The sequence below is a fragment of the Capra hircus genome, chromosome 18 (assembly GCF_001704415.2).
Source record: "Capra hircus breed San Clemente chromosome 18, ASM170441v1, whole genome shotgun sequence".
Lineage (NCBI taxonomy): Eukaryota > Metazoa > Chordata > Mammalia > Artiodactyla > Bovidae > Capra > Capra hircus.
In genome coordinates this window covers 46,167,133-46,179,525 of record NC_030825.1, presented here as the reverse complement: position 1 = coordinate 46,179,525, position 12,393 = coordinate 46,167,133, and the positions used below count along the sequence as shown (strand labels likewise).

The following is a 12,393-nucleotide window of genomic DNA, read 5'->3' as shown; positions in this document are numbered from 1 at the left end:
CAGGAGAGTGCTTACTCACTGGAGATGGGGCTTTGCGGGTGCGGGAGAGGACATGGCCACAGTGGAGACCACCAGTGTGCCTTCCTACTGCAGCTGGATTTCAGTGCTGTCAGATGCTCCTCCACAGATTCAGCAGGTGGGGGCATGGGTAATGACCATTACATCAGCCAGCGTGTCGATCATTTCTGTCATCAAGATCCACAGGTCACATGCATCATCCACCAAATTTTATTCCTCCCAGCAACCTTGAGGGGTAGGAGTAATCATCCTCATCTGACAGGGGAGAATCTGAGGCTCAGAGTGGGTAAAGCATCTGCTGAAGAGACATAACTTTCCCCACCCATCCATCCTGGGGAGACGAGCTCAGCTACCTCACCCTGTGACTGTGCACGTATTACAGTCCTTTGGGCTGTTGCCATTTATAAAATCGAACCACCTCCAATCTTCAAGGCTGGGGAGAGGACAAAATAAAATAACAGGTGAGAAGGGCCCCTGTCCTAAGTGCCTGAAGGAGAGGAAGAACAAAGGGTCAAGTTTCACATGCTGAACTCTGTCACTCCTTGGGCCTCAGCTGATCCTAATGTCAATCCCCATTGTGGACTCAGCTGCTTCCACATCCAGGGTGAGCTGGGTCTCACCCTCAGAGTGAACGTTTAGGGGCCTGGAGATTCTCGTTCCTCCTGTGTCTCTGCTGCCTGTCCACGAACCAGGCCCCACACTCATGCTGTCTGATTCTTCTTCACCTGACCCCACTCCCTCTCTAAGAGCGTCTTTCCACCCAACAGCTCCCCTCCAGAAAAGAGTCTGCTGGGCTTACCCCGCAAGGCTGGGTCTAGGACAGGGAATCTCTAAGGTCCTCATGGTGAGGAGGCTTAGGCCAGGTCCCCAAGGTTATCCAGAGCTGCTGCTTCTCCCTGCGGAGGGGACCCTGGGGGATGCAGGGGAGGTCTCCTTGCCCCGGGTGACACTGGGCCCTTGTCTCCGTCCACCACTCCACCCCCACCAGGCTCTGGCTGAGGGTGCTTCTAAGATGGAGATCTGTCTCTGTGGGAGCTAAGGTGAGTTCAACAGGTGTAAGCATGTCCTGGCACAGGGACCCTTCTCCTCATCTGACCCAGGATGTGTATTCCACCTCCACCTCCACTTAACAGACATAAAAGCTCCAGGCCTTCTGAAAGGACAGTTGCCACCCCTATGAGTTAGGTGCTCCTTACAATGTCTTGAATATAGACTCACCTTGCTCTGCAGTGAGTGTACAGATGTTATAGGGATCCATCCAAGGATGTGGCAAAAATGAGTGAGGGGTAGTTGGTCCTCCTGGGACAGAGAGAGTCTGTTTCTTGGCTCTCAGCTGCACAGAACTCCTGGGGCTGCTGGGGAGACACGTCCATATTGCCCACTGCCCCCTCCCCTCTCCCTGCCTTCCTCCAATCTACAGCACCCTTATCTAATCTGAGTTAGTAGAAAAGGCAACATCTGATTTCTCCCAAATCCTTTTCTGTCTGACATCCAAAACCTCAGATGGGTGGGAAGGTAACTATCAAAAACCTGTGACTTTGGATCTCTGATTCTCACATGACTTCCCTCTGAGATCATAGACGCCCCACCTCGCCTCCACCTAGGCCAACCTGAGTTCACCTGCAGCTGTGGGATAATCCCCCACTGCTGACACTCCCCTCCTCAAACACCAGCATCTGCCCTTTCAGCTTGGTGGATTTCTCCAGCACTGGGGAGCTTGCTGAACAAAGCTCAGTAGAAAGTGTGGGGATTCATGCCCACAGGGCAACCCTCAGACACTACAGACCCCAGCCTCCTTGATTGCTGGTGTGTCTCCTCAGAGGTGAGCTCCACGCTCTCTTTTAAAGGCCTCCAGGGTCACCCCAGGGGCCTTTCTCACTTGGGTGTTCACTGTCCTTAGTTCCTCACTTCAGCACCTGACATCACCTCTCTATTTACCTACATACCCCCAAGTCCCTGTCTGGGTCTCCTTTGTTGGGGACACAAAGTCTCATGGTGTCCTATGTCCATCTGCCCGTTTATGAAGAAGAAGAATTCAGTGGAAGATGCTCAGTGAAGGCAGCAGGAGGAAGGGAGAAGGATACCATATTTGAAGCTTCAGAAGCACCATCACCCTACACAGAGAACAGGAACCCCGATGCAGGAGGGAGATGCTCTCTAGCCATGTACTTATCTGAGGACCTTGCACTGAGATATTCTCAAACTGCCCTGAAACGGTGTTTGGGGGTGCACTTCCTACCCAGCCCATAGGAATCTATTGGGGATTCCAGGCAGGACATATTGCCCCATTGATCAAGACTTGGTAGCCAGAAAGTCAGAGAGAGAGATGGGCACAAGCTCTGAGTGCCAAGACAGGGCAACAGTACTGAGACAAGCCCCCCAAAAGGAAAAGTCCAGAATCAGGCAATAGTTGAGGACAGGGCTTGCCTTCATGATTCCAATGAAGACTGGCATAGATACACCCACTGCTTCTGTGTTGCCATCATACTTGGAAGTTTCCGTCTGATTTCCTTTTGAAAAATATTCTACTACATTTACTACAGTTCCAGTGGTATAATGTATCTCTCCTCATCCTTAGACTGGCAATACTCATGGACTCAGAACACAGGATACCCAGTCAGGGCATCAAACCCAGTCATCTGAAGCCATGCACATGGAAAGACAGATGCTCTCTTATGTGCCCCAAGAGGGACTCCTCAGGAAGGCACAGAGCTCAGCAGATCCTGAGGGGTACTCAGCACAGGAAAGAGTTAACAGAGGTGCTCAGCACAGGAAAGAGTTGACAGAAACACATCTTCCATTCAGAGGACACTGTAGAAAATATACAGATGGATTCATCTTGTCCATTCCTAGATTACTGAGGTAACTGCTAAATGACTACTTTGCTAGATAAATAGGTCCCACTTGTAAAGTTTGCAGGGCTGCACACAGCTTCACGCATGTGGGCACCAAGGACACAGAAATTGGCATGGGCAACACAGCATAGTCAGGTGAACAGGCCCTACTGATGATAGCAGGACCAGCCCAGATTCACATCATCACTGCTTCTACCACAAAGGCAGCTCTGAGCAGACACACAGGGCTGGCCCAGACTCAGGAGCATCTTCCACACTCAATCCATGAGGGGTAAGCTTATTCTACACTCTTGCAGAAGAAGCATGGAAGGAATATACTAAATCAGACAGATACCTAAACCATTTGGACTAATGATCTGTGAGGAAAAATAAAGAGCAAGGGATAAGACTACTGAGGAAGCCCCTAAGTAAGAGAGACCTTGATGGGACTTCCCTGGTTTTCCAGTGGTTAAGAATCCACTTCCAATTCAGGGGACGCTGGTTTGACCCTGGTTGTGGAATGCCACATGCTGTGGGGCAGCTAAAACCTGTGTGCCACAACTAGAGTGAAGCCTACGCACTGCAACAAAAGTTCCCATAAACTGCCACAAAAAGATCCCTTGTGCCACAACTAAGACCAAACAGAGCTGAAAATAAATAACTAAATAGATATTTTAAAAGGAGAGAGAGAGAGTGTGTGCTTGCTTCAGCCACACATATACTAAAACTGCAACAATACAGAGGAGCTTAGCATGGCCCCTGAACAAGGATGACAAATAAATCTGTGAAGAATTCCATACTTTTTATGTGTAAAATAGACATCTAGCAGGAAGCTACTATATAGCACAGGGAGCCCAGCCTGGCACTCTCTGATGACCTAGACGGGTGGAACTGGTGATGGTGGGGGGAGGTTCAAGAGGTAGGAGATATATATACGTGTGTAGGCAAGAATACTGGAGTGGATTGCCATGCCCTTCTCCAGGTGCATGTGTATATGTATACACACACACACACACATATATACACATACACACATATATATATATAACTAATGAAGTGTAAAACCATATATATATTTTAAAGCTTATTTTATTCTAATGCAAACATAGCCTAGTATTACAAATATATATAGTAAACTGCATAAATACAACCACGCAGAACCCTTAGAGATCTTCCCAGAACAGACCACTCCCTACCATGTCTTCCACATGCCTCTTGTCTGTAGAAAACCCTGTCTCCCAAGTTCCAAATAGTATATTTATAATCAGAGATGTGAGAAAATGCAGAGAAAAAGAAAAAAAGTCAAGCAAGACAATATAATAGTAGTGTAGCCATTCAACAATTAGATAAAGTCAAAGACCTTCTGTAACTCCTCAAGGGCTATACGTAGTACTCTGAGCCATACCCTTGGAGCTGTTTTTTTTAAAATATACATTTATTTATTTTAATTGGAGGCTAATTACTTTACAATATTGTATTTTGCCATACATCAACATGAATCTGCCACGGGTGTACACGTGTTCCCCATCATGAACCCCCCTCCCACCTCCCTCCCCATACCATCCCTCTGGGTCATCCCAGTGCACCAGTCCCGAGCATCCTGTATCATGCATCAAAACCCCCCTATCAGGTGGAAGAAATTAACTGTGTGTTTCCCACAATAATGTAGACTCCAGTCCTTCTGGAACTAGATAGTTGATGTTGACTCTAGATTACCTCAGCACCAACCAATCACAAGAATGTCCACCAGCTGATCACATATCCTAAAAACCATCCTCCCTCAACCTGTCTTTAAAAACCTTTCCTGGAAACCCTTTGGGGAGTTCGGGCCTCTGAAGTACTAGCTACCTCGACTCCTTTATTGCATTGCGTTGCTTTAGTCGCTCAGTCGTGTCCGACTCATTGCGACCCCATGGACTGTAGCCTGCCAGGCTTCCCTGTCCATGGGACTTTCCAGGCAAGAACACTGGAGTGGGTTACCATTCCCTTCTCCAGGACTCCTCTATTGGTGCCCTATAATAAACATTGCACTTTCCTTCACCACAACCTGCTGTCAATAGACTGGCTTTACTGTGATTGGGGAAACAGACTCATACCTAGTTCAGAAACACAGACAGAAGTAGAAAAATTGACTGATCTCTTAACTGATAAAGGAAATAAGCAGCATTATAATACTAAGCAGTTATTGTGATTTAGAAAAAACTTTAAAAATGAGAATAAAGAGTTCTTCATAATCATGATAAAGTGCATTTATAAAAAAATTCAGCAAACGTCATATTTGATGGTAAAATGACATAAGCAATCGATTTAAAATGAGAAACAAGGTAATGATGTTTGAATTGCTGTTTGTACTAAATACTGTATTATAACAGGTATCTCAACACACAGTTTATTAAAAAGAATAAACTGACAGAAGTGGACCTTCAATATGGTTATGGTGGTGTAGATATGAATGAACCACTTATGGAAACATGAGAGCTAGCATTGGACATGTGGAGGAAATTGATGGTTGAACCACTTCAGACCATCCTTATCCGAATGTTGCTCCAAGAAATCAAAAATGATCGTGGTGGAGAAGACCCAAACCAGAAAGTAATCCACGGGGTTATTAACTCCTTTGTTCATGTTGAACAGTATAAGAAAAAATTCCCTTTAAAGTTTTATCAGGAAATCTTTGAGTCTCCCTTTCTGACTGAAACAGGAGAGTATTACAAACAAGAAGCTTCAAATTTATTACAAGAATCAAACTGCTCACAGTATATAGAAAAGGTTCTAGGTAGATTAAAAGATGAAGAAATTCGGTGTCGAAAATACTTACATCCAAGTTCATATACTAAAGTGATTCACGAATGTCAACAACGAATGGTAGCAGACCACTTACAGTTCTTACACGCAGAATGTCATAATATCATCCGACAAGAAAAAAAAAATGACATGGCAAATATGTATGTCTTACTCCGTGCTGTGTCCACTGGTTTACCTCATATGATTCAGGAGCTGCAAAATCATATCCATGATGAGGGCCTTAGAGCAACCAGTAATTTTACTCAGGAAAATATGCCAACACTATTTGTGGAGTCAGTTTTAGAAGTACATGGTAAATTTGTTCAACTTATCAACACTGTTTTGAATGGTGATCAGCACTTTATGAGTGCATTGGATAAGGCCCTTACATCAGTTGTAAATTACAGAGAACCCAAGTCTGTTTGCAAAGCACCTGAATTGCTCGCTAAGTACTGTGACAACTTGCTGAAGAAATCAGCAAAGGGGATGACAGAGAATGAAGTAGAGGACAAGCTCACGAGCTTTATCACTGTCTTCAAATATATTGACGATAAAGATGTTTTTCAAAAGTTCTAGGCAAGAATGTTGGCGAAGCGTTTAATTCATGGGTTATCTATGTCTATGGATTCTGAAGAAGCCATGACCAATAAATTAAAGCAAGCCTGTGGTTATGAATTTACCAGCAAGCTACATCGGATGTATACAGATATGAGTGTCAGTGCAGATCTCAACAATAAGTTCAACAATTTTATCAAAAATCAGGACACAGTAATAGATTTGGGAATTAGTTTTCAAATATATGTTCTACAGGCTGGTGCATGGCCTCTTACTCAGGCTCCTTCATCTACATTTGCAATTCCCCAGGAATTGGAAAAAAGTGTACAGATGTTTGAATTATTTTACAGCCAGCATTTCAGTGGAAGGAAACTTACATGGTTACACTATCTTTGTACAGGTGAAGTAAAAATGAACTATTTGGGCAAACCATATGTAGCTATGGTTACAACATACCAAATGGCAGTTCTTCTTGCCTTCAACAACAGTGAAACCGTCAGCTATAAAGAGCTTCAAGACAACACTCAGATGAATGAAAAGGAACTGACGAAAACAATCAAATCATTACTCGATGTGAAAATGATTAACCATGATTCAGAAAAGGAAGACATCGATGCAGAATCTTCATTTTCATTAAATATGAACTTTAGCAGTAAAAGAACAAAATTTAAAATTACTACATCAATGCAGAAAGACACACCACAGAAAATGGAGCAGACGAAAAGTGCTGTAGACGAAGACCGGAAAATGTACCTCCAGGCTGCTATAGTTCGTATCATGAAAGCGAGAAAAGTACTGCGGCATAATGCCCTTATTCAAGAGGTGATTAGCCAGTCAAGAGCTCGGTTTAACCCTAGTATCAGCATGATTAAGAAGTGTATTGAAGTCCTGATAGACAAACAGTACATCGAACGCAGCCAGGCGTCCGCGGATGAGTTCAGCTATATCGCGTGACGCGGCGCTCCTCCAGCGTCGGTGTGAGAAGGTCGTTGCCATCAGCATCCGGTGTGTGCGCGTGGGAGAAGGCAAGCCTGTGCCTCCATAATTTGGTCATTTGGCAGCCCCTGTTTCTCTGCTGTTTACATCACCAGTGCCACGTCATGAGCGTCAGAGAAGATGCCTAGAGATATTTCAAGCTCATGTCATTATGACATTTCTTAAAACTTTATTAAAAAAAGGATGAGTGAAGTATTGCTGAAATGTGGAAATCTGGCTGGGTACCATGCTTTTTCTCCCCTTCACGTTTGCAGTTGATGTGTTTTTTTTTTTTTTTAATATATCTTAAAGGACATAAGATTTAAAAAAAAACCTAAATTTGTAATATGACAGATAACCTAATAATTGTATCTACATTAAAATGACAAACATGATACTGCTGCTTGTCAAGTAAAAAAATAAAGAGAAAAAAATAAATACTGTATTATATTTACTAACAAATTAAGTATGAAAAGAAAGTTTGATGATCTCAAAGTAGAAAACAAATAAATAATTAAGAATACCAGACTTTCATGGTAGTTCTGTTGGTCTGGAGTTGGCCTACCAATGCAGGGGACATGAGTTTGATCTCTGGTCTGGGAAGACCCACACGATGCAGGACAACTAAGCATGTGCGCCAGAGCTACTAAGCTCCCACTCTTGGAGCTTGGGAGCTGCAACTACTGAGTCCTCCATGCCCTAAGTCCCACGAACTGCAACTACTAAAGACTGCACATCCTAGAGTTCACCCTCTGCAAGTAGATAGTCTCTTCTCACTGTAAGTAGATAAAGCCCACATATAGTGATGAAGACTCAGTACAGCCAAAAAAAGAGAGAGAAAAGAATATCAATGACCTTTAAAACAAGGATCTTTGAAAAATCAAAAAATTGATAAATGTGTATCACTTATTTAAAAAGCAATGACACAAATTACCATGATAAATGAAAGAAGACATGTCTTTATAGATCCACATACATAAAAATCAGAAAGCACTAGCAACAAATTGTGCCAGTTAATTGGATGGCTTAATGAATTGGCCACTTTTCTTGAAGACAAAAATTACATAAAGTGACTCAATGCAAAAGAGAGTATCTGAATAGCCATATATCTGTTAAGAAAGATCTTTAATAAAACCATCACACATAGAAAGTCCAGGCCCACAAAGTTAAAGAGGGAATTTTATTATATGTTTAAAGAAGAAATAATACCAATCCTATATAAATGCTTTAAGAAAATGGAGAACAAATGAACGTTCCCAACTCATCACTTGAGGCAAGTATTTCCTCATATATTTTTAGGGAAAAACATTACCAGAAAACTATGGACTGATGCCATTCATAAACATTTACTCGCAAAAATCAACACGTTAGCAAACCAAACCCAGCAACACATAAAAGAAGCGGCACATAAAGAGAAAGTGATCTTTATCCCGGGCATACACGTTTCGTTCAACATTCAAAGTCAATCAAGGTAATCCATCACATTAACAGAATAATGGAGAAAAGTCAATATGATCACCTCAGCAGATGCAGAAAATATGTTTTAAAAACCAAAACATTCATCTAGAGGGGTGGGATAGGGTGGGAGGTGGGAGGGAGGTTCCAGAGGGAGGGGACATATTTATACCTATGGCTGATTTACGTTGACGAATGGCAGAAACCAATAAATATTGTAAAGCAATTATCCTCCAATTAAAAATAAATAAAATATTTTTAAATTGAACTATTCATAATAAAACACATCCCTAAACTAAGAGAAAAGTATTCTTCAACATGATGAGCTATACTTACAAAACTGCCTACTAACTGAATACTTAATGGGAATACTAAATATCTGAATACTTAATGGGAAAAGATTGAATGCTTTCCTCCTAAAATAGAGAAGAAGGCAAAGATGTCCACTTTTATAATTTTTCTGGAACATTTTACTGACAGTTCTGACCAGTAAAACAAAAGAATAAAAAAGATCGATCTGTATAACATTAGGAAGGAGTTTAGGTACAGCCACTATGGAGAACAGTGTGGAGATTCCTTAAAAAATTACAAATAGAACTACCTTATGACCCAGCAATCCCACTGCTGGGCATACACACCGAGGAAACCAGAATTGAAAGAGACACATGTACCCCAATGTTCATCGCAGCACTGTTTATAATAGCCAGGACATGGAAACAACCTAGATGTCCATCAGCAGATGAATGGATAAGAAAGCTGTGGTACATATACACAATGGAGTATTACTCAGCCATTAAAAAGAATACATTTGACTCAGTTCTGATGAGATGGATGAAACTGGAGCCAATTATACAGAGTGAAGTAAGCCAGAAAGAAAAACACCAATACAGTATACTAACACATATATATGGAATTTAGGAAGATGGCAATGACGACCCTGTATGCAAGACAGGAAAAAAGACACAGATGTGTATAACGGACTTTTGGACTCAGAGGGAGAGGGAGAGGGTGGGATGATTTGGGAGAATGGGAATTCTAACATGTATACTGTCATGTAAGAATTGAGTTGCCAGTCCATGTCTGACGTAGGGTGCAGCATGCTTGGGGCTGGTGCATGGGGATGACCCAGAGAGATGTTGTGGGGAGGGAGGTGGGAGGGGGGTTCATGTTTGGGAACGCATGTAAGAATTAAAGATTTTAAAATTTAAAAAAAAAAATTTAAAAATTAAAAAAAAGATTACTAAAAGATAAAAAAAATAAATAAAATAAAATTTAAAAAATAAAAAATTTAAAAAAATAAAATAAAATAAAAAAGGAAGGAGTTTAGGAAGAATTTTGGCACCTCTCTTTATTCCATGATTAAGGGGGACACGTCTGGGGACTATAAGAAAACCCTCCTGCTGCTCTGTGGAGGCGAAGATGACTGATGGGAGCCTGGGGAGCCGCCCCACGCCGTGTCCGCCCGGCACCACTGCCTTTCTGCAGCGCAGCTCACCACACTCTACACGCCAGTGCTGAGCACACTGCCTTACTCACGCTAGCATGCTGTGGCCAAAACATAAATGTAAAAGAATGTAGCGGTGCTCCTTTCTGATCTTTAGTTAAGATCTTTCTCTTTAACTGTTGTAGCACTAAAGTGTACTTATGTTACTAGGACTAAAGTCTGGATCATTTATATTTTCCTGTAAGAGGCAGACTGCTTTCACCCTTTTTTAAAAGCTTCATTTATATTAAATTGATAACCATATTACCTTAGTCAGAGCCTTAGCCTTGAAATTGTGAACTCCTGGAAGTGTTATTAATCAAGTTTGCTACCAAGTTAAACCAAAAAAATTGTAGTGGTTGCAATCAAAAGATTAGTGAATAATAAACATTTCCATCTTCCTGAAAAAGAAAAAAGAAATACAGACTGGAAAGGAAGAGGTAAAACTATGTATCAAATCATGCAGAAAAGAAATAGAAAAAACTAAACATCCATTAAATTTCTGAGTACAATAGTAATAGAAGAACATAGTCTCCATCTAACAAATGGCATTAAAAAAAAAAACAAAGAAGACTTCAGCTGACACTGCATTTAATGAACAAACGCTGAATTGTTCCCCCTAAGATCAAAGATAAGGGAAAGTCACCTAGTCTCCATTTCTATTCAACATTGGACTGGAAGTTCTCACAAGTGCAATAAGGCAAGAAATAATGAGAACAAGCTACAGTTGGAAGGAAAAAAAAAAAATCAAACTCTCTTCCTCACAGGAAAAATTATACAGAGAAAAACCTAAAGAATCCACAAAAACACCATTAGTGCATGTAAGTGAGTTTAGCGTATTTGTAAACTACAAGTCAATATATAAAAAATCATGTGTCTTTTACATACTGGAAACAATTCAAAAATCAAAGTAAAATATCATTCACAATAGCACCAAAAACATAAAATATTTTGGCAGGGAATTAACAAAATATGTGAAAAACCTGTAAAATGAAAAGTACAAAACATTAATTTCTAAATAAAGTAAAAGTCACAAAGAAATGGAGACATATACTATGGTTACATATTTAAAGACTCAATAAGATTTCAATTCTGTTGCTCTTTAGAGTCAATGCAATCTTGATTTATATGCCAAGCAGGGGGCTTCCCAGGTGGTGCTAGTGGTAAAGAACCTGCCTGCCAATGCAGGAGACTTAGGAGACTTGGGTTCGACCCCTGGGTCGAGAAGACCCCCTAGAGGAGGGCATGGCAATTCACTCCAGTATTCTTGCCTGGAGAATCTCATAGACAAAGAAGCCTGGCGAGCTACAGTCCATAGAGTCGGATAGAGTTGGACATGACTGAAGCGAATGATTATGCATGTACATACCAAGCAGGAAGTGTGTAGAAAGTGAGAAACTGATTCTAAAACTTATATACAGAGTAATGTTAGCAGGATGATTTAGTAAGAGATCCCAGTCTCTATCCCCCCAATGGGGGAAAACAACAACAACAACAACAACAACAACCATTGGACAGGCAGATGTTAATGAAAATAGCTCTGACAAAACTCAGGAGTCCAGTTAAAAAACTGAAGCAACACAGTAGTACTGCAGGAAGGGGCATCACTTCCAGGGGCCAAAAGGGGGCTCCAGTCAAACACTCGAAATGAAATATCCAAGGAGACACACATGCTGATGAGGTAAGAGACTTTATTGGAAATGGGTGGCAGGAGAGAAAGCAGTAAGGTAAGAGAACTCAGGAGAACTGCTCTGCCACGTGACTCACTGTCTCCGGTTTTATGGTGATGAGGTTAGTTTCCGGGTTGTCTCTGGCCAATCATTCTGACTCAGGGTCCTTCCTGGTAGTGCATGCCATGCTCAGCCAAGATGGATGCCACTGGTGATTCTGGGAGGTGGTAGGACATGCAGCATCTCCTTTTGATCTTTCCCAAATTCTTCTGGTTGATGGTGTCTTACTAGTGCCATGTTTCATACAGGACCTCCTGTTGTAAAATAACTCACACAAATGGTTACTATGGTGCCTGGCCAAGGTGGGCAATTTCAGTCAGTGTGTTTCTTCTAACAGTAGCATGAATTAAAATGAGGGAAAGTTGTGGAGGAAACCAATAGCCAACACAACTACTGCATATGCCCACAGCTCTCACCACAGAAGGTCTCACAGGTTTCAAGGTCTCAGACTCCTGGTGCTGAGTCCCTCCACCCTCCCTAATAGGACCCATGACAGCTAGTGCCTCCTTGGAACTCAGCACAGCCATCATGCATACAGCTAAGCTAGCCCTGGTCCTGA

General features: G+C 41.9%; 1 long non-coding RNA gene and 2 pseudogenes across 3 annotated transcripts; all 3 read left to right on the top strand.

The window, feature by feature from the left end:
* Positions 5,222 to 6,224, top strand: LOC106503119 (annotated as a pseudogene). Its single transcript, XR_001296779.2, has one exon. The product of XR_001296779.2 is annotated as a cullin-2 pseudogene (transcript).
* On the top strand, positions 5,226 to 7,577 carry LOC102168382 (annotated as a pseudogene). Its single transcript, XR_001296778.2, has one exon. The product of XR_001296778.2 is annotated as a cullin-2 pseudogene (transcript).
* On the top strand, positions 9,131 to 10,513 carry LOC108638112. The gene is made up of 2 exons (XR_001919588.1): positions 9,131 to 9,164; positions 9,949 to 10,513. It is a non-coding gene; the product is annotated as an uncharacterized LOC108638112 (long non-coding RNA).